The sequence below is a fragment of the Podarcis cretensis genome (assembly GCF_951804945.1).
Source record: "Podarcis cretensis genome assembly, chromosome: 11".
Taxonomy (NCBI): domain Eukaryota; kingdom Metazoa; phylum Chordata; class Lepidosauria; order Squamata; family Lacertidae; genus Podarcis; species Podarcis cretensis.
Genome location: NC_137180.1, coordinates 16,533,951 through 16,557,083, shown reverse-complemented (window position 1 = coordinate 16,557,083; position 23,133 = coordinate 16,533,951). Strand labels below are relative to the sequence as shown.

Genomic DNA, 23,133 nt, shown 5'->3' with positions numbered 1-23,133 from the left:
TGAATGGGGGGGGGGACTGTGTGATGAAGTGTTTTGTGGGGACATCTGCAGGAGTGATTGTGTTGATTTTGGTAGTCGTGGGGGTGTATGATATCAGCTGGAGGATCAACACCCCCCACCATTCCATAAATTCCAGTAACAATATATATAAACCCCCTCAGAAAACAGTCCAATGAGGTCTACAGAATGCAGAATGACTACTGGGAAAGAGAAAGGTGGCAGAGGGAAATAACAACAACAACAACAACAACAACAACAACAACAACAACAACAACAACAATAACAACAATAACAATAATACCTCTATTGTCAATGTACAACCTGTGTACAATGAAATTAACCGAGCCTTCCTCGCCCCCAAAAAACACTCATTCTCATTGTATTCTGTGTGTTTGTCGCACATCACACCAACCCCGAAAGTCAGTTGCACTATATTATTTTCTGTTCAGCAGCCTAACGGCCCATGGATAGAAACTGTTCTTTAGCCTGTTGGTACGACTGATTATACTTCTATATCTCCTGTCCGAGGGTAGAAGATTAAAGAGGTGCTGGCCGGAGTGTGAATCATCCCTGAGAATTTTGCTTGCTCTCCTAAGCCAACAATCCCTTGCAATGTCATCTAGCAGGCTCAGGGAACAGTCCATGATATCATGTGCTGTGTTCACCACCCTCTGTAAAGACTTTCTGTCCATGGCAGTCAAGCCAACGTACCACACTGTGATACAATATGAGAGGACACTTTCTATGGTGGACCAGGAGGTCATCAATTGTTGTTTAACATTGTTCTTTTGCAAGACCTTGAGAAAATGGAGTCTCTGTTGGGCCTTCCTAACCACCTGAGTTATATTGTTTTTCCAAGTGAGGTCTTCACTAAGGTAAACTCCCAGGAATTTAAAGGAAGAGACTCTCTTCACACAACCCTCCCTGATATACAATGGGGCTAGTTCCCCTCTCTTCCTCCGAAAGTCCAACACCATCTCCTTTGTCTGACTTATCTGCTGACATATCACTTGTCTCTTCAAAATAACATTCTTAACATTGTTTGATAGAACTACTAGTACCGTTGTTTTCTAGAAGATACTCTGCCCAGGAGAAGAGCCTATCTTGTTGCCATTAGTTGCCATAGCAAAGGCTGATAAAGCACATTGTCAACATCACATCCTTTCTCAGGAAAACTTTACAAGAGTCAAAATTTTAAAAAACCCAACATTTAACACCCAGATTTCTAGGCACAGCAGTTTCAGTTAAAAATGTTTCCTGCATGCCGCATTAACCACCTTTATAAGTGATTACGAAAATAAATTGAAGACAAAGGACCATATGGCTATGATGAGACAAAGGCATTTTATTATTATCCCCTTTTTAGATTTTCCACAGTATTTTGTGAAGTTCAGATCCGGCACAATAGTGCTCAGCCAAATGCACAAGAAAATAAACTTATCTAACAAGTGCAGAGCTGTGCATGCCAGCCCTAATCCCCATGCCCCCACACATAGCAGCACCAATCATCTCCACCCTTTGGAAATGGAAGATGGAGCAGTGGACATGGAGATATGAGGTATCTGCGCCCTCACACCTTTGAATGAACAAGAGTGTGTGACATCCCTTCCATATTACAATTTATGGAGATGAATAACTCCCCTCCACACAAACACGGTGTGTGTTTGTATACCTATATCTTAATGGGAAGCCAAAATGCTCGTTTACAAAGCTATGGCACTACCAACCTTACTGTATGCTTGTGAAACATGGAGCACTTATAAATGCCATCTCCAACTCCTCAAAAGATTCCATCAATGGTGTCTCTAAAATACTTTACATATCACCTGGGAAGACAGGCAAACTAATGCCAGTGTACTGGAAGAAGCAAAGAGCACCAGTGTCGAAGCAATGATTCTTCAACATCAACTTTGTTGGACTGGTCATGTTGTGCGGATGCCTGATTATCGTCTTCCAAAGCAACTAGGTAAAGGTAAAGGGACCCCTGACTGTTAGGTCCAGTTGTGGCCGACTCTGGTGTTGCGGCGCTCATCTCGCTTTACTGGCCAAGGGAGCCGGCGTACAGCTTCCGGGTCATGTGGCCAGCATGACTAAGCCGCTTCTGGCGAACCAGAGCAGCGCATAGAAACGCTGTTTACCTTCCTGCTGGAGCGCTACCTATTTATCTACATGCACTTTGATGTGCTTTCGAACTGCTAGGTTGGCAGGAGCAGGGACTGAGCAACGGGAGCTCACCTCGTCGCGGGCATTTGAACTGCCGACCTTCTGATCGGCAAGCCCTAGGCTCTATGGTTTAGACCACAGAACCACCTGCATCCTTCCAAAGCAACTACAGTCATACCTCGGGATGAATACACTTCAGCTTAAATATTTTCGGGTTGCGCTCTGCGGTGACCCTGAAGTAACGGAGCACGCCGCTCGTGCATGCGCTCAAAATGACATCACGCGCATGTGTGGAAGCGGCAAAATGAGACCTGTGCACGCGCAGACGAGCAGTCGTGTCTTACATTCACTTCAGGATGCGAATGGGGCTCCGGAACGGATCCCGTTCGCATCCAGAGGTACCACGGTACTCTATTTAAAAATGGAAAGCGTAATGTTGGTGGTCAACAAAAAAGGTTTAAAGACTCTCTCAAGGCAAATCTTAAAAAATGTAGTATAAACACTGATAACTGGGAAACACTGCGCTCCAATTGAAGAACAGCCTTTAGCAAAGGTGTCATGGGTTGTGAAGACGCTCAAACGAAAGGGAGAAACGTGCTAAGAGGAAGGCACACTTGCCAAACCCTCACCATGATCAACTCCCACCCGGAAACATATGTCCCCATTGTGAAAGGACATGTGGGTCCAGAATTGGCCTCCACAGTCCCTTACGGACTCACTTTTAAAACTGTGTTTATGGAAGACAATCTTACTCGGCTACGAGTGATCACCAAAGAAGATATCTTAACACATATATCTGGAAGTACATTTCAGCCCAGGAAGTCAGCTTCCAAAAAGAACATTACTACCTGAAAGGTCCACAAAATGTAAGGTCAACAGTAGCCAGTGGCGTGTGGTGAAATGTTTTGCAGGGGAACAGATACAAGCTTCCAAGGGCAATGTGGGACATTGCGCGTCTGACATTGTGCGTGTGAGCATCGCACCTCCCTCCCTAAGCTGGGCAGAAACTTCCCAGGTTTGGGAAGGAGGTTCCCGGCCTCTGACAGGATTCTGGAGCCGCCCTTTTGCCTTCCCAAATCCAAGCAGGCTGCGGGAAGGTGGCAGGAGGGACTTTGGACCCGTCAGAGCATCATGCCTGCCTCCCTGAGCTAGGCAGAAGCTTTTTGGGCTTTGGGAAGCAGACACCAGGGGAACATTTATGGAACTAGCCCTTCAGAGATTACAAAAGCTGCATGAAATCTGAATGTTTGGAACTGGCAGCACCCCTAGAAAAGGGGCACTGCCCCCAAAGAATGGCAGGATGATTATAGAGCAGATGCAATATGTGCGGGCTTTTATTTTTTTGAAAAATAAACCAAAATTGTCTTTTTGGGAGACATTTCCCTCATAAGTCTCTTCCTGACCGCCTCCCCCAGGTGTCCCCTGGGCATCTTCCAGAATTATAAGAAGAGCACAAGGGTGAAGTGGCCATTCTTCTTAGAGGCCATCTGGATAACATAAACATACAAGCAACTCATTTAATGAACCTGCACATCTTGCTGACTTTATGAGCACTGCATTTCACAGCTGTGATGGCTACAGAATCTAACCTCTCCAAGGCTCAGCACAGGAATAATATTGATTTGTATAAAAAGTATAACATTTCCATAAATCTCATTCTGCCTGTCGGGAGAGTAGCTTTCTAATGAGAGCAAATCTCCACTCAGAGAGAAAGAGCGAACACCCAGGGACCACGTTGATGCATTCATAGGTTCAAATTGGGTCCAGCACTGAATGAAAAGAGTCAGTAAATTAAGTTCAGTTGTCCATATTTTCTGCTAGGCCTTTTATTGCACAACTTAGGATCCTTTGTGGGTTAACAGGTAAGTAGGATCTGTGCCAGGAGAAAGGAGTTTCATACTCAACAACACTCTTGAGGCCTCTGGTAGAAGCACCAAGCTGTTCATATCTAGAGGTTTCCTTGGCAATAACAGCTATTGTTTTAAAATGAGTGTTCAGTTTTTGCATGATAGCTCCCAGATTCTGCACTAAGGATGCCTTCTGTGGCACAATTTCAAACCATATAGTTATCTACACTTCTTTGGTCAATGTGAGCAGTTCTGATCCTGCTATTGAACCTTGCTGGTGTTACAAATAGATTGCCATGAACAATTCTGGACATAAAACCAGGCAGATGGAAGGTTTATTTGGATACAAAGAAGTAAAAAAATGAGGTTGGTGAGGTGTTTTTTTTAAAAAAAAAAATTTAAATTTAATTAAGCATAAAAGGTTGGATTTGTTTATTAGATCTCTATCTGAAAAAACAGCAACAGTATTTTGCAGGTTTGGCCAAGTGACTCCAGCATTCTGGCTAGAAATGAACTTGAGACAGAAATCAATGCTGCCTGCTTCAATGTACTGCAACATTTTCAGAGCCAACACTATTTTTCCTAAAGCTCCACATCACCACCTGGCTCATCTCAGACAGTTAACATAACTCAGTGTTTATAGATTACAAGTTTGGAGAATTAAAGCAATTATTCTTCATGTCACACACAAGCACAAGAAAGGAAATTTTGCAGTTAATTTTCAAAGCTGCCTAGAATGGGGCCTGTATATACATATATTTAAAATACTTATATTTGATTTATAGGTTACTCATAAGCCTCTGTAAATAGGCTTTATCTTTCCCAATAAAAAGTTTTTTTTTTAAAAAAAAAAAACACCTTCCATTACTTCAGGAATTTCTCATCATGACCAATATTAAATCAAATCAGGTTGACAAGAAAACACACAAAACACCACAATCTACCCGCATTCATAGCTCACTGTCTTACACATGGTGACTAATGGAAGAAGGAAAATACACACTGCAATGCTATACTGTAGGTGCTGCATGATTTTAATTGCATTTTTATTACTGTTTAGGGAAGTTTTTAATGTTTTGTGTTTTATCATGTTTTTAATATTCTGTTGGGAGCTGCCCGGAGTGACTGGGGCAACCCAGCCAGATGGGCAGGGTATAAATAAATTGTTGTTGTTGTTGTTGTTGTTGTTGTTATTTGGAGCGTCATACTTTACTTTAAAAAGGTCCGTATAGTAAAAGCTATGTAGTTTTGCCAGTAGTGATGTATGGAAGTGAGAGCTGGACCATAAAGAAGGCTGATCACCGAAGAATTGATGCTTTTGAATTATGGTGCTGGAGGAGACTCTTGAGAGTCCCATGGACTGCAAGAAGATCAAACCTATCCATTCTGAAGGAAATCAGTCCTGAGGGTTCACTGGAAGGACAGATCCTGAAGCCAATACTTTGGCCATCTCATGAGAAGAGAAGACTCCCTGGAAAAGACCCTGATGTTGGGAAAGATGGAGGGCACAAGGAGAAGGGGATGACAGAGGATGAGATGGTTGGACAGTGTTCTCCAAGCTACCAGCATGAGTTTGACCAAACTGTGGGAGGCAGTGGAAGACAGGAGTTCTTGGTGTGCTCTGGTCCATGGGGTCACGAAGAGTCAGACACGAATAAACGACTAAACAACAACAACACTTTACTTTAAAAGGAATTCTACCCCTCCCCCCCATTTTGAATACAAATAATAAAAAACAACAACCCAGAAATGGCACCTAGAAAAGGCTCATCAACCAACGTTTGGGGGGAAACACATGTCTTGATGTGCCTTCAGTGTTCCCATGTGCATGATCCATGCCTTAGTAGACAGATGCGAAGTATGAGGTTACCCACAGCCGCGCTGGCCCAGAGTGAACAACACAGACATTTCCAGCTTGCCTTCCCTAAGGGAGCAGAGCCTGTTAAATTGATTGAACAGTTTTTCCTATGTTGTCACCCTCATCTCTTGTGACACAGAGTCCCCGTCCCCCCTGTAACAATACATGCCTCTAGTCATTGAAGGCAGCTGTCTATTTTTGTGACCAAGGACAATGCAAGAACCCAGGAAAGGTCAAAACAACTAATTGGTTACAGAGACGTTTCTCCCGATGCAGAAGCCTGTGGTGAAAGAAGGGGTGTAATTATGAAGTAATCATCTTGACATAGCTGGATTAGTTGCTGCAGGTATTGCTGTCATTTGCAACTCTGAGAACGGTAATTTCTCGTTCACTTTCCAAATGGATTAAACACAATCCTGTTGCACATCTCTCAAGGAGAACATTAGAACTATCTCACTGTAAACAAACGGCTTTGTCTTATCTGTTTTCAAATAATTTGCCTGTCTTTGTAGCCCAGCTTTCCTCCAAACCTCAGAGAAGCACATTTCCCTGTTCTAATTTATCCTCATAACAGACCAATATGGTGGTCATGGTCCTCATTTTACTAGGCAGGAAAACTGAGGCTAAAGGACGTTGCCAGAGGATTACGGTAGTTTCTGGTGAAGGAAGTGCATGGTAGTTTATTTATAAAAGATTTGCTGTGGAATATTCAGATGTCTTTCCTTAAGGCAGAATTTCTGCCCGAGTGACAGTTGGTTGGATCTTAAAGGTTTGAGTGTCAGTGTGATGTCGTGGATAAAATTCTGGACTAGGGACTTGGGAAACCAGGGTTCAAATCCCCGCTCAGTGAAGAGGCTCGCTGGGTGACTGTGGGCCAGTCACTATCTCTCAGGCTAACCTACCTCACAGGGATGTTGTGATGATAAAATGGGGAGCAGGAGAAGCATACGTGCTGCCTTGAGCTGCATGAAGAAAAATTGGATACTTATGCAATAATGAATGAATGAATGAATGAATGAATGAATTAGACAGCTGTAAGGCCTCAAGTGGATTGCCATCAAAGGAGTTAATAGCCAAGGTGATATACATACCACCACATTTTCAATGTCCAGCTCTGTTAAGTATAGTAATTTAATTCACTGAAATTGTAAATGATTGCATGCTTTACTATGTGTTTGAATTTGACTGTATGGTAACTGAATTCTAGAGAGTACTCTAGTAGTTCTCATGTGATTGGCTAACGTTGGACACATGGAAGGTAACCAGTGATTTTATGTGATGCAAGGTGACTGTGTTTTAGAATCCACTGTGAACACTGCTAAGTTGAGTAGAGGGTTGCAGCGCTTCTTATCTGCTTGAAAGAGAGAGAGCAAAGCTGCAGGAGAAGGAAAAAGTGGAAATCTCTCATAGGAGCTGCAAGGCATGGCCTAATTGAGATACAGAAGGCTGAAAGTGCTGAGCTCTGGAAAGAGAGGAAAATACCGTTGTTTGGAAGTAAGAAGAGACTGTAAGCCCATGTTTAGACAAGCATGTAAATATTATGCTCTAATTCATCTATACGTTTCTGCAAGTAAAGTTTTGGAATATTAAGTCTGGACATTGGTTTAATTTCCAAAGAAGAGTGTCAAGTCATATATTTGATTTAGCAGTTCGAAAGCACACCAGTGCAAGTAGATAAATAGGTACTGCTGTGGCAGGAAGGCAAATGGCATTTCTGTGCACTCTGGCACTCGTCACAGTGTCCTGTTGCGCCAGAAACGGTTTAGTCATGGTGGCCACATGACCCGAAAAGCTGTCTGTGGACCAACACCGGCTCCCTTGGCCTGAAAGCGAGATGAGTGCCACAACCCCATAGTCTCCTTTGACTGGACTTAACCATCCTGGGTCCTTTACCTTTTTTTTTACCTTTATGATTTTAGCTTCTTGGCTACATTTGCACTATCCTTACTTCACCTTGCCAAAGCGGTGCTGTGTGGAGACATTGTCATTCTCCAATGTCGGCCTCCCGGAAAAGCAGCATTTCCAGTCTCGGTTATTTGCTTCAAGTAAAAGCAACAACCTCATAGTCCAGGTGAGCATAAATGTGGGCTCTGCTTTATTACCCGGTCACTCAGTTTTATCCTCATCGCTGGAGACAAATCGCTGGGACGTCTCCAGATTTCAAAAAAAAAAAAAAAATACACCAGTGCTGCTCTCTGCATGAGCAAGGGGTGGGGAAAAGATGCTGGAGAGCAGAGAATCTGGCATCTTCCCAAGAGACCAATCACGCTGCCCCATAATGTGCTTACAACTCCTTTCCCCCCCACCCTCCAAACCCTTGTCTGGCACCAGAGAGAATGAAGCCAGACAGAAGGCAACAAGAGCGATGCCTCTGTTTGCGGCAGCAGGGAGCAAAACCCTCAAGGGCAGAGCACTCCGCAGACCAATCTATTCCTTTCTCATTTAAGCAAAGGGAAGATGCTCTTGGGCTCAAAATCCTCCTGTAGCATCCTTCTTCCAAACATGTGTGATGCCCTGCTGTTTTCGGCAGGAACTCACCCCACCACGGTTTCTTTAAAAGAATTGGGGGAGGGGGAGGGAATACTAGGTCATCTGCCTTGGCCTTGAGTAAGATGATGGACTTCAAAAAAAGTCCCTTGCACTGGTAAGCTTCATGTCAGGTAAAATATGCCCGAAAAACTTCTTTGAAAGGAAAAGAGAGAGAATACGCATTCAGAAGCTGGTTTGATGGCAACGCATGTATTGCATGTAACTCTCTTAAGGGTGGAGGTGGGGGATGGGGGGCGGGGGGGGGGGGGGAGGAAGCCTAGTAACAGCCTCTTAACTGCAACAGCTCCACAGCCATCTGTGCAGGGTACCCTATGTTCATAAGCTTAGGTTATTTCTGCTGTTTGGCAAATGCAGGAATACTTGCTCTCATAACAGATTCAAATTCAATCATCGCTGCATGCTTCCATCGACGCATCCAAATAAGCCCAGGCATTTCGGGCACGGATCCAAGTGCTTAATCTAGCATGAGGGGAGGGTTTCCATCACCATCCAAAGCAAAGATTCAAAGTAGCACCAGCAAACATGGAATTAGAGACGGAAGAGAGGGCCCACTCTATCGTGATGAATGGCAATGTGTTCTGCAAGCTTTTCAAACGGCCTTTTCAATTTTGGTGTGTGCTTTTATCGATATACAGATACCTGGCCTGGGGTTCTTCCCTGTTTCTTAGCTTACTGCAGAAACTTGCAAGTCACAGAAAGCTGAGTCTTTCATTCCTCCTGTTCACAGTTTATTACCCACACAAAAAGGTGAAGATTGCCAAACAAATTTATTCTCCCCAAATGAAATCCTCCAAAATGTTTTCTTATTTTTTTATATGCATTAGAAGCAGTGGTTGTTTTTTTCCAGGGGGTACCCAAGGTACAAAATCCTGGCACCTCTTTTGTTGTTGTCAAAATGTGTGGCTTTTATTGTACTTCATGGTGAGTTCCAGCACCTTTTTTTCTAATAATAATAAAAATAAATAATAATAGAATTTTATTTATATCCCGCCCTCCCCAGCCAAAGCCGGGCTCAGAGCGGCTAACAACAATAAAAGGAAAAAAAGGAAAAAAGCACTAGCTGAAAGCCACCCAGAGTGGCTGGGGCAACCCAGTCAGATGGGTAGAAGACAATATATAAAAATAATAATAATAATAACCAAATGAATAATTCTAAGATTATGGTACTCCTTAGCAATGGGGAACAGGGACCCCATTTTGCACGATGGTGTTTGCAGTTGCTGCCAAGCCGACTCAAGCCTTGTCAATAATACCCAGTGTTTATGCAACAAAGTGCTGCGCAGTTTTCTGTGGCATATGGTTATCTCAGGGCACATCCACATGGCAGCTTCCCACGCTGTTGGTTCAGTGCGCAAACAAGAGCATGGGAAGTGTCCTCGGAAGGCAGATGCTCTCCTCCAGGAGTGCCCGGGAACAAAAGCATCTCATCTACGAGATTTGGGGCTTGCTACTAATCCATAACGAAGCACAGAAATCCGTACGTATTTTCATGATTGATTAGCAGCTTTCAAACTGTTCTCCAAGAAACCCCGGGGTTTCTGACCAACTGCATAATTGGGAATTTCTCAATCATTAGCAGCAGATTACAATTTCTCTAAAAGAGAGTTCAGCCACCACTACTTATCTTTGCCTTTTGCAGGGCCCATTACATGTGGGGGAGCATTACAGTCCCAAGAGGTTGGAATGCATATACAGTGGTACCTTGGGATGCAAACGGGATCCGTTCTGGAGCCCTGTTCGCATCCCGAACGGAACGTAAAATGCAATGGCGCGTCTGCGCGTGTCGCGTTTTGCCGCTTCCGCGCATGCGCGTGACATCATTTTGAGCGTCTGCGCATGTGTGAGTGGCGAAACCCCAAAGTAACATGCTCCGTTACTTTCGGGTTGCCGCAGAGAGCAACTCGAATGCGCTCAACCCAAAGCACATTCAACTCGAGGTATGACTGTATAGCATTCTTAACAATAACATAAAGAACAACAACAACAAGAACAACAATTTATGATTTATACCCTGCTGGCTCCCAACAGATTATTAAAAACATGATAAAACATCAAACATTAAAAACTTCCCTAAACAGGGCTGCCTTCAGACGTTCTCTAAAAGTCAGATAGTTTTTATTTCCTTGACATCTGAAGGAAGGGCATTCCACAGGGCAGGTGCCACTACCGAGAAGGCCCTCTGCCTGGTTCTCTGTAACCTGACTTCTTCCAGTGGGGGACCACCAAAAGGCCCTCGGAGCTGGACCTCAGTGTCCGGGCTGAGCGATGGGGGTGGAGGCGCTCCTTCAGGTACACTGGGCTGAGGCTGTTTAGGGCAGGCGTAGGCAAACTTGGCCCTTCAGATGTTTTGAGACTACAATTCCCATCGTCCCTGACCACTGGTCCTGTTAGCTAGGGATGATGGGAATTGTAGTCCCAAAACATCTGGAGGGCCAAGTTTGCCTATGCCTGGTTTAGGGCTTTAAATATCAGCACCAACACTTTGAATTGTGCTTGGAAACATACTGGGAGCCAGTGTAGGTCTTTCAGGACCAATGTTATATGGTCTCGGCAGCCGCCCCCAGTCTCCAGTCTAGCTGCTGCATTCTGGATTAGTTGTAGTTTCCAGGTCACCTTCAAAGGTAGCTCCACATAGAACAGCACATTGCAGTAGTCTAATGTATGGCAGAGGGAAAGGAAGCGTATGCGTTCTTTCACCACCCATGGTTAGAGGGTTCGACTAGGACACGGGAGAGTAGGGTTCAAATCCCCACTCCGCCAGGAAGCTCATTGAGATCATTGGGAGATAAACCTGGTATATAGACATTATTTTAAAAATAAATGAAAATAAGTGCCCAAAGGCAAGATCCATGTTGTGCTCTGATCAAGACTGATTCATGCAGCACAGTTAGCCCAGCCAAGGCCTATCAGGCTGTTGATAGGAAACATTTGTATGGCATTTTAAAACTTTGTGGCGGCAAGGGAGAAAAAAACCAGTAAATAAATCAGATTACTCATTTATTATTAAAAAGTGATGCTGGGGAAAAAAATTATTCTATAATCAACAGCTCACAGAATGGAAGCGGCCGTTCTAGTAAGTTTTTGGTGGCGATCATAATTATTAATTCCAATATTAAAGCTTACCTCCCAGCTTTGTTGCAAAGATGAGAGGGGGTAAAGATTATAACACAGAGAAAGTGCCTTATGAATGCTAAGCTGTGTTTTCGGAACCCCCATTCTTAGAAGCAAGCACTACAATGTTATCATTATGCGTAAAGATAAACTTAGATATTTCATCTTGTTGGCCTTGCGTAGCCTGCATCTTAAGAATTTGAGATTGCCAAGGACCTAAATAGAAACTGTGTCTTTTATCAAGCATAGCTGATTTGCAACTAAGTTTCCTCGTGCAGGGGGGATGAAGGCTTGATATTTTGTTTTCCTCAGTGAAAACCACTCTTACCAAAACAGCACATAGAGCAGTATGATCTTTTAGTGAGCTAAACATATCTGAGCTAAAAACATATCTTTTAGTGAGCTAAACATATCTGATGATATAGCATGCACCACAGTCTCTGAGTGGCAAGAGATTTCAATGGGTACGCCTCACGCCACGGGGTTTGCTTCCTTTGAACAAAGTTACTGCAGACCAAACAAATTATTGGGGGGGGGGGGGAATCATAGTATCAACACTCAAACAGATTATGCTCCCACATAATGGACACAGGTGGCGCTGTGGTCTAAACCACTGAGCCTCTTGGGCTTGTCGATCAGAAGGTTGGTGGTTCGAATCCCCGCAACGGAGTGAGCTCCCATTGCTCTGTCCCAGCTCCTGCCAACCTAACAGTTCGAAAGCACACCAGTGCAAGTAGATAAATAGGTACCTCTGCAGCGGGAAGGGAAACTGTTTCCGTGGGCTCCGGTTTCCGTCACGGTGTCCCATTGTGCCAGAAGCTACTGTTAGGTCCATCATGAGACGTCCGCCAGCTTCTAACCATAGATACCAGCAGCCTTCAAGCAAGCAAACTTGCCTTATTTTCACTCCCTAGCATCCCACTGCCAGAAGATTGCCTCCTTCCATTTACCAGTTTGCCTCCTCCAAGTGGAAGAAACCTGGGCAGTGCTGAATGTCACATCCATTGCCAGGTGTGTCCTGCTGGAAATAGAAAAGGGCTTTCCCCTTGGCCTGCCTGTATATCCACTCAGTTGCCAAGTGCTTTTGTGACATCACAAGAAACCCACAGCCAATGGCAAAAGCTGGGGAAGCATCGTCTTCATTGCTTTGAGCCTCACAATGGCGGGTGGACCTATCAGTGATTGTGTGCTTGTTTATTCGGGATGCAGGTGGCGCTGTGGTCTAAACTACTGAGCCTCTTGGGCTTGTCGATCACAAGGTTGATGGTTCAAATCCACATTACGGGGTGAGCTCCCGTTGCTCTGTCCCAGCTCCTGCCAACCTAACAGTTTGAAAGAACAACAGTGCAAGTAGATAAATAGGTACCGCTGCAGCAGGAAGGTAAACAGCATTTCCGTGTGCTCTGGTTTCTGTCACGGTGTTCTGTTGTGCCAGAAGCGGTTTAGTCATGCTGGCCACATGACCCAGAAAACTGTCTGTAGACAATCACCGGCTCCCTCGGCCTGAAAGCAAGATGAGCGCCACAACCCCATAGTTGCCTTTGATTGGACTTAACCATCCAGGGGTCCTTTACCTTTTGCTTACCCACATAAGGTTTCAAAAGTGCATCAACACTGGGTTCTCACAGAGCGGCAGGCTTCTGTGTTCCCTTCACACAAGACTGCTAGACTGTTGCCCTCTTTATCTCTCGGGCAAGGCACCTTGGGAGGGGAGGATAAGCCTAGATTCCCAAATAGCTCTGTTTTTTCAAGGAGAAACCATCCATTGAGAAAAATCAGCTTAACAAAAGAAGGTATTTGACCGCTCTTGCCAGAGCTATCAAGATAATCTCCACCACTCCTCCTGGTTTCATTTATCCTCTTCTGATCAAACTTCTGTTTCACAATCAAGAATCATGGGGCTGTAAGGAACCCCTCAGGTGAAGATATAGAAGATTTACCGTAAGTTTCAGATGCACATATTTCTAAAGTCAATCCATGGTAAGTGCCATCTACAGGCAGGTGTTTCATTCACAGCTGTGTACCCTCCAACATTAATCTGATGAAAATAGGGATAATAATAATAATAATAATAATAATAATAATAATAATAATAATAATAAATAATGTTATTATTCATACACCTCCCATCTCACTGGGTTTCCCCAGACATTCTGGGTGGCTTGCAGCATATATAAAAACATAATAAAACATTAAATGTTAAAAACCTCCCTATTAAACATTTAAAAAATTATTCTAAAGGGTGTATAGTTGCTTATCTCCTTGGCTCAGGGGTTGCATAACTCCATATCTTCCAACATTTCTCAATAAAAATAGGGATGTCCTAAGGAAAAGTGGGACATTCCTGGATCAAATCAGAAACCAGGATGGTTTCTGTACATCTGGGTCTGTCTCTGGAAAATAGGGACACTTGGAGGGTCTGCAGTCGGTTGCCATTGTGAGAAGAGGATGTTAGATTAGACGGGACTTTGGCCCAATCCAGCAGGTCACATATGTTCCTAAATTATTTTAAAGCTCCTTTATTCTCCCTCTTTTTCTCTCACTCATATCAAAATATCCTATGTTGGACTGATCTTGCATATGCATTGAGCTACTTTCCAATTTGCCCAAACTTGGTTTCCCCAAAACAGCTATTGGTGGGTTATTACTGTGCTATAAAATCCCAACAAAAAGGGGTTCACACAAAGCTAGACCTCAGTATGTGTATACTGCAAACTTTTACAAACTAGAAGATGTGAATGGATTTTTGGCAACTCATTGAGAGATTGGATGGGGGTGGGTAGATGATGGTTCCATTTGTCTGAGAGAAAAGCATCAATCTACTGTGTAACTTTGAAAGACTGCCCTAGGAGATACACAATCTAATAACACCCAGTGCAGAAGATCAAATACCCTTAAAAGGAGCTGAAAAGGAAATAAAAGCAGATGTGTCCCGCACTATAGGGGCCCATGGTGCAAGATGGCACCAACATAGGAAAGAGCTGGCATATTAATAAGGAAATCTATCGTGCCCTTTGTGCCAGAAATGGCAGCACATTCATGACAATACATTCCTAGGACAGATGTGCATACTCTGTTCAGTACCAGAATAAAAACTTGGAACTGTATCTTAACACTGAATTAATGAAAATAGCATGGTTTTAAAAAATTCCCTATGACAATTTTGACAATTTTATTAATTCCAGAAAAATTGAGAGGGGAGTGGTACCCACGGATTATAATTTTATTATAATAATAACTTTATTATTTATATGGTGCCCATCTGACTGGGTTTCCCCAGCCACTCTGGGTGGCTCCCAACAGAATGTTAAAGACATGATAAAAGATCAAACATTAAAAACTTTCCGAAACAGGGCTGCCTTCAGGTGTCTTCTGAAAGTCAGATAGTTGTTTTTTCCCTTGACATCTGGTGGGAGGGTGTTTCACAGGGCAGGCGCCACTACCAAGAAGACCCTCTGTCTGGTCTCCTGTAACTTCATTTATTGCAGGGAGGGAACTGCCAGAAGGCCCTCGGAGCTGGACCTCAGTGTCTGGGCTGAATGATGGGGGTGGAGACATTCCTTCAAGTATACAGGGCAGCCTCTGGGCTTTAATATGAGCACAATTTACTGGAAAAGTGGAATACAGTGGTACCTCGGGTTAAGAACTTAATCCGTTCCGGAGGTCCATTCTTAACCTGAAACTGTTCTTAACCTGAAGCACCACTTTAGCTAATGGGGCCTCCTGCTGCTGCCACTGTGCCGCCGCTGCACGATTTCTGTTCTCATCCTGAAGCAAAGTTCTTAACCTGAGATACTATTTCTGGGTTAGCGGAGTCTGTAACCTGAAGCGTATGTAACCTGAAGCGTTTGTAGCCTTAGGTACCACTGTACATAGTTCGCAAATAAATATACACAACAAAGTGGTTAAAGAAGATGGTTTGCAATTTTCAGAAAATAACTTGTGGGTTATCGCGAAGCAGATGAAGTCCCTTCCTATGGCAGAAATCACAGCAAACGGGTGGCCACGTGAACTTCTAAATCTTGACGTTTATGGAAGCTGGTTTTAAAACCGAGGTCTTTGGCGTCCTTCTCATTTTCCTCTGCAGAAGGAAATGCTGCTCTCTCATGTGTTTTCAGCCCTCCCCCCCCCCCCCGGCAACAAGCTTATTTCACATTCCTGCTACACCACAGCAATTGCTTCTTTATTACAGCACAGACATTGATGTCTCGCATGGTTCTAAGATCACAGCAGCAGACAAGCCCAAATACTTCAGTTGCCTTTTCCCGAATGAAAAAGGGCATTGCATTATCCGAATTCGGGGAAGGAGGGTTCCCACTCTTTCTCTCCGACTGGTATGAATTCAGATAGTTCAGAAACTCTTTCAGATGGCAACAATGTACAAAGAGGAATGTCAGGCTGGTGGAAAATGCATCAGTTTGGCTTACCATGACATTTCCTGTCTCGTGTCTGATATGAGTGATTTCCTTGTTCGGCTCTATAGGATTGTCAGAGCTTTTAAAAACCTCAAATCTGAAACGCTAAATCTTTATTTTATATCTGCCCACCACTGGTTCTGAAAATCATTGCCTTCTTTGTGTGGTTCCTTTATATTCTTCTGTCTGTTATGATACAAAGCCACACTCTGTGATCCTAAACATATTTGTGCAAGGGGAACCATTTAATAAGAGTGTTCCATCTTTCCAATATTGCTTGCATTCTTCCCTAGCTGCCCTTGCCTTGGTCTCATCATTCTCTCTCGTCAACATTTAAATTGTAAGCTTCTTTTCACCTACGATCCTCTGTGAAATGCCATGTACATCTCTGGTATTAATATAAATGTTAAAATATACTAATGAGACTGTAAAGCAGGGGACTGCTGGCCACCTCTGCCAGGTGGGTGGGGCTGCCTGCCTGTCAATCACCTGACATGATGATGTCAGGTGACCCATTTTTGCCCCTGAGAGGTTCAAAACTTTGCACATGGTCCCCTGCAACCCTGATTATTAGAGCCCTGTGCAGTGCTTTGAAGCCGTGACAATCAACTGATTGTTGGGGCTTCCGAGAATACTAATTTTCAAAAGGCTACAAGCTTAATACACATACATCTTTAAATTCCTCCATAATTTTCAACTAACATTTGACTTCCACCCCACTCCTCCATGGTTTCCCCTTAATTTCTAATATTGCTGCATATTATGACACACTTTGCACCCTATCGTCTTCATATTATTACAAAAGACATAGTTCACGGCTGTTTGTTATTCAAATCCTACTTGTTCTTTAGTATGTTTACGATCACTTTTTAAGTATTTTATAAAAGGTTTCCAATCCTCTTTAAGTACACCACTCTCTTCAAGCACTACAAATCTTCAAAACTTACAAAGGACCACAAACAGCCTGCAAACCCCTTTTTTGTCTTAGCCATTACTAGACCCAACCCACACCTGATATAGGGCAAGTGGATGTGGGCTTGACCAAATAAGGAGGCCAGTCATGCTTTAATTGGACCTGCTCTAAATCAAGACTGTATACAACCAATCCTTAATATTTTATAGAATTTAATAGCACAAATATCCCCTGCTCTAATGTTTGTTATAATAATCTTAAGAGGAGCTTCTGATAAAAACTATAATTGATGGGCAGGTTCAAGGTAAAGGTAAAGGATCCCTGATTGTTAAGTCCAGTCACAAACGACTCTGGGGTTGCGGCACTCATATCGCTTTACTGGCCGAGGGAGCCGGCATTTGTCCGCAGACAGGTTTTCCGGGTCATGTGGTCAGCATGACTAAGTCGCTTCTGGCAAAACCAGAGCAATGCATGGAAACACCGTTTACCTTCCCGCTGGAGCGGTACCTATTTATCTACTTGCACATTTTGGCGTGCTTTCGAACTGCTAGGTTGGCAGGAGCTGAGACCGAGCAATGGGAGCTCACCCCATGACGGTGATTCGAACCGCCGACCTTCTGATCAGCAAGCCCTATGCTCTGTGGTTTAGACCACAGCACCACCCGTGTCCCTATAGATAGACTTTAAAGCTCTAAAACAGTGTTTCCCAACCTTGGGTCTCCAGCTATTTTTTGGACTACAACTCCCATCATCCCTAGCTAGCAAGACCAGTGGTCAGATATGATGGGAATTGCAAGACTAGCACTTTGGATTCCACTTAGCAGCAAAGCAGCAGACAGCAGAGATCATTTAGGCACTGGTGTAAAACGTTTGCAGTGGTCAGCCCAAACGTGCCAGCTATAGTTGCAAAAAGCTTTTTAAAAGCAGCTCCATGGGTGACGCACAGGGATGGAACAATCCAGCAACCCAGGTTTCTCATTTCTCCAATCTTATATCCAGTTCACCGCATTTCTGCACCAATTTGCAATTTTTATATAGCAATATCTATCCAAAACCTGATAAGCATTTTCATGTACCTTACTCCTCATTCATACATTTTTGTACACATTGTTGCCCGATATACACATTTTTGCAAGCTGTTTCCCTGTGATATAATTACTGTAAATTTCTACACATTGCTTTCACTAATATACACATTTGTGTACACACTTTCCCCAAACATACATTTTTGTCCCATTTTGATGGTCAAACAACATTGCAAAACGCAGAAAATTGCAAATTTCAAAGGACTGATGCATTTTAGTTTATGTGTAGGAAGTGAGGACATTCATGTGAACCCTAACCAATTTATGCCCTATTCCATAGGATGTCATTGGAGATGGAATAACTGTGACCGGAGTATATCTTTCCAAGGAGTGATGCAGCTGGCGTACATGCCAGAACCGATGAAAGGCAATATGAGCTATGAATGCCACCTGTGCACTTATCAGCAATCAGGGATTTAAAATCATACCCAAGCTGCAGACCTGATCCTTAGGAGGGAACACAACCCCATTCAGAACGGGTTGAATATCCTTTCCCTCAGCTGACAAGTGAATGACCAACAGCACATCGGTTTTGTCTGTATTAATCTGTATACTAACCCACATCCAGCCCATTACTGACTCCATCTACCTGTTATTTATTTACAGTTACACCAGGTTCCAATGAAACGAAAAAGTAGAGTTGGGTGTCTTCCACATATTGATAGCACCCAACTTCAGATGACCATTCCCATAATGCAATATAACAACAACAACAACAATAACAACAATAATAATATTACATTTATACCCCACCCATCTGGCTGGGTTTCCCCAGCCACTCTGGGTGGCTCCCAACAGAATATTAAAAACACAATCAAACATCCAACATTAAAAACTTCCCTAAACAGGGCTGCCTATCTTCTAAAAGTCAGATAGATGTTTATTTCCTTGACATCTGCGTTCCACAGGGTGGGTGCCACTACCTAGAAGGCCCTTTGCCTGGTTCCCTGTAACCTCACTTCTCGCAGTGAGGAACCGCCAGAAGGCCCTCACCGCTGGACCTCAGTGTCCAGGCTGAACGATGGGGATGGAGATGCTCCTTCAGGTATATTGGGCCAAGGCCGTTTAGGGCTTTCAGGGTCAGCACCAACACTTTGAATTGTGCTTAGAGTAACATGGGGACAGGACAGAACTGAGATACCATAAATCAAGTAATATGATACCCTTTTCCAATCTGGCAACATCACCTTCTGGAACCAACTTACAGATCTTCTGAGAAACAGTGTTTCCAATTTACTTTCAGTCAAGAGATCCAGTAGAATAATCAGGGATGCACTCCCCATCACACATCTGGCATAGATCAGTCATCGGGGACAATCAAAGGGATTTCCATTCCATAACCAGGTTGTTGGAAGCCACAATGAAATGGGCCCAGAAAATCAGTATTGCACCTGAAGCTTTTCAATACACTTGCTCAAGAATCTTGCCCCCCAAAGGAGATTTGCTACTAGATGATAGGCAGAGAAATAATGAAAATTCAAGAGAAGTTTCTTCAAGAGGAGCATTACAATCACCTCTTGAAGAATTAAGGAAAGAACAATGACCAGGGGTCGGCAAACTACGGGCCGCGGGCCGGATGCGGCCCACCAGGCTCGTAAATCCGGCCTGCGGACCCTGCCATCCGCTCGGTCAGTCCCCGTGCTGAGCTAAACTGGCATGGCGAGGCGCCCGCGGCTTCTTTTCGGCCATCTGAACGGTCGGTAGAAAGCCTGAGCACAATCCTCATTTTGATGGGTTCTACACGCATGCAAATGGAACATCCATATGCTCTGCACAAGGGGCTGCTGAACACACCTGCGTCACAGTTCCCCATGCTCTCAGCCTGATCACTCCATGTTCCTGCAGCAAAGGGAATGAATAGGCTAGCATGCTACCACCTGCGTCATCCGAGTGTCAAAGGGGCTCGTCTCACCTCACCAAAGCACCAACAGAAGGACGGACAAAGACAACCCCCTTCCCCTCAAGCGTTCTCACTGGAGCATCGGAAAACATCTTTCTGTTACTTGCGGAGGAGGCCATACCTTTGACGCCGGTTGTCATTTCGGCAGCGAGCTTTAGATTAACGGTGGTGGTGGTGAAACGCTCCAACTTGGCTTGCTGGGACCAAAGGTGACGGGCCAAACCTGAAATGTAACAAAGAAACAGAAAGACGTGGTGAAAAAAACGATGCTTCTTAGCTATGCGCAGAAAAGAAAAGTCACTAACTCACAAGTTACTACAGTGGTACCTCGGGTTACAACATATGCTTCAGGTTACATACGCTTCAGGTTACAGACTCCGCTAACCCAGAAATAGTGCTTCAGGTTAAGAACTTTGCTTCAGGATGAGAACAGAAATCGTGCTCCAGCGGCGCAGCAGCAGTGGGAGGCCCCCATTAGCTAAAGTGGTGCTTCAGGTTAAGAACAGTTTCAGGTTAAGAACGGACCTCCAGAACGAGTTAAGTACTTAACCCGAGGTACCACTGTACTGCCTTTTCAAAGATGCTTAATCGGCGCTAGAAACCCAAGATATATCAGCTAGGTGCCAAATGGCTCCTGAAACCAAGGTTACAGTCGCCAAAACAGAATGTCTGGTTGCCATTTGTGGACAAAACGGCTCGATAGGCTTATCTTTCTTTCTTTCTTTCAATTTTTATTTATACTTTCTAGGTTTATACATTTCACTGATTTTACAATTATTTTAACATTTCAAAACTTGACTTCTGGGGTTCGTTAAATTTATTTTTAATATCTTCTGCATATCCTAATTAACTTAATTTGCTCATTTGATCATCTTCTCTAAATATATACTCTTATGAAACTGGAGGTTATTACAATAACCCTGCCAATGTACTTATCTGTTTACAGATTGTTTGTAAATATTCAGTAAACCATTTCCATTCTTTTATAAAAAGTTTGGTATCTTGATTTCCTATTTTTCAGGTAATGTTTCTCCTTTCCACATATTCCATCAGTTTTTGTATCCATTCTTCCTTTACTGGGACTTCCTCTTCTTTCCATTTTTGGGCAAGTAGCATTCTTGTCGCTGTAGCTGCACACATGAATAAATTTCTATACAGTTTGGGTCATCCCCTTAATATTCTTAAGAGGGTCTCTTCTACGGTCTTCAGAGAGCGGCTGGAAGTGGGGAGGCAGAAAAAGCTCCTCCTTTCCTTCCACTCTGCAGTTTTAATCTGAAATCTCAGGCACAGTACTGCACCCTGAACTCAGAAACGGCTCGTGTTAATGAAATCCCCTGTCGCAAAAATGGTGCCCAGAACAATGGGAGTTTCGAACGCTGTTGAAGACGTCAGGTGCCAAAATGCGCCTGGCTACGTTTGAACACTGGTCTTAATATTATGTTACCATATACCTCGGTCCAGTATACCTGAAGGAGCATCTCCACCCCAGTCGTTCTACCCGGACACTGAGGTCCAACGCCAAGGGCCTTCTGGCGGTTCCCTCACTGCAAGAAGCCAAGTTACAGGGAACCAAGCAGAGGGCCTTCTCGGTAGTGGCGCCTGCCCTGTGGAACGCTCTCCCACCAGATGTCAAAAACAACAACTACCAAACTTTTAGAAGACATCTGAAGGCAGCCCTGTTCAGGGAAGCTTTTAATGTTTGATGTATTACTGTATTTTAATATTTGGTTGGAAGCCGCCCAGAGTGGCTGGGGAAGCCCAGCCAGATGGGCAGGGTATAAATAATAAATTATTATTATTAATCTGTTCTCACCTTCTCCTCATAAAATCCAATGAAGACCCTCTCCATTTCAAAATCACTGGGATTTTTTTAAAAAAACAAAAACAAAACAACAACGCTTAAAGCCTCGCCAGAAAATGTAATGAAGAATGTGACCCTGGTAACTGGTATGTTCCTAAAAAACACATTTTGCTTTTTACTATCCCGGTACACACCTTACTTTTTAATGGCACTACCAACCACAGCTGTGTTGCTTGCAAGAAAGCAGTCCTGTTTAAACTACAGCCAGGTGCAGAGCTAAATCTTCTACTGAGGTTTATCTGCATAGCAAAATGTGGGCGAACACCATCACTCCCAAGGCTCAGCTCCACCAAATAGCCTAGCACAGATGGAAGTAGTCTGTAGCATACCTAGTTAAAACGGCGTTTTAAAAAGCCTGGTGCCATTTCAGCTCCAAAACAGCTGCTTTCGTGCATCATAAAAGAGCTTTCAAAATACAGTGTGTGCACAAGGGAGGGGGGGGAGAGAAGAAGCAGAACATGCCCGGCTGTGGTTTTACCCAAAGAGCATTGCTCAGATTACTTGAGAAATATTCCAGCTATGTGTGTCCATTCCAGAATCTAATTTTTTTAAAAAAAAATAATACAAAAATTTATGCTATACATTTTGTATGAATTCATGCTGCTTTGCTACCCAGAGAAGTTAGGAACTGAAAACACATGCATGACCTGTTCGATAGACAAGCCAATTGAACCTGGTATTTTATCAATCAATCAGATTTTTCTTCTTCTTCTTGCCTTCTCCCCTTGTATTATTAATACAGCAAGTCATGGCATACCGTGTATATTGACAGCAGTCAGCTGCTGCCAAGAAATCACACGAGTTTCTGTTCTAATGGCTTTGTTTTTCAACTCGCCTGAGCGTAGGAGAACGTATCGAATGCTGCAAGACATTTGCAAAAGTCTTCTGAATAAACAAGGTCTCCCCCAATGAACTTGATTTACTGTGAACTGTTTGGTACTTGGGGAAATGCCAAGAGAGGCTTAGAGCTCATGATTGCTTTCCACTGAGTTCCGCACAAACTTAGCTGTTACGGAAGCAGAAAACAAAGCAGTTGTGCTAGTGCAGGGGTCGGCAAACTAAGGCCCGTGGGCCGGATCCGGCCCAATTGCCCTCTGGATCTGGCCCGCAAACGGTTCTGCAATCGCCGCTTGGAGCGACGTGATTGCCATTTTTTGCAGATTTTTCTCCGCCCTTCCCCTTCCTGGCTTCTCCCCGCCCTGCAGAGGAAGGGGGCTGGGCTCTGATAGGAAGCCTCACCACCCGCCTCTCCCCATGGCTGCGCTGTGGGCTGGAGCTTGGCATGCCTGGTGTCCGGGAAAACTGGCCTGAAAAGGAAAGGCACTTTTGTTGGGATATGTCCAGGGAGACAGAAGAGAAGAAGAAGAATTTGGATTTGATATCCCGCTTTATCACTACCCAAAGGAGTTTCAAAGTGGCTAACAATCTCC

The 23,133-nt window shown here is 43.9% G+C and overlaps 1 protein-coding gene across 1 annotated transcript in view; it reads right to left on the bottom strand.

Annotated features, from left to right (window-relative positions):
- The window catches only part of MARCHF3 (membrane associated ring-CH-type finger 3), a 152,983-nt gene extending 132,918 nt beyond the window's left edge, over positions 1-20,065 (bottom strand). Inside the window, exon 1 of the mRNA XM_079995829.1 lies at positions 19,964-20,065. The gene's annotated coding sequence lies outside the window, so the exon portion shown is untranslated. The remainder of the gene's footprint in view (positions 1-19,963) is intronic.
- Positions 20,066-23,133: the final 3,068 nt, after the last annotated feature.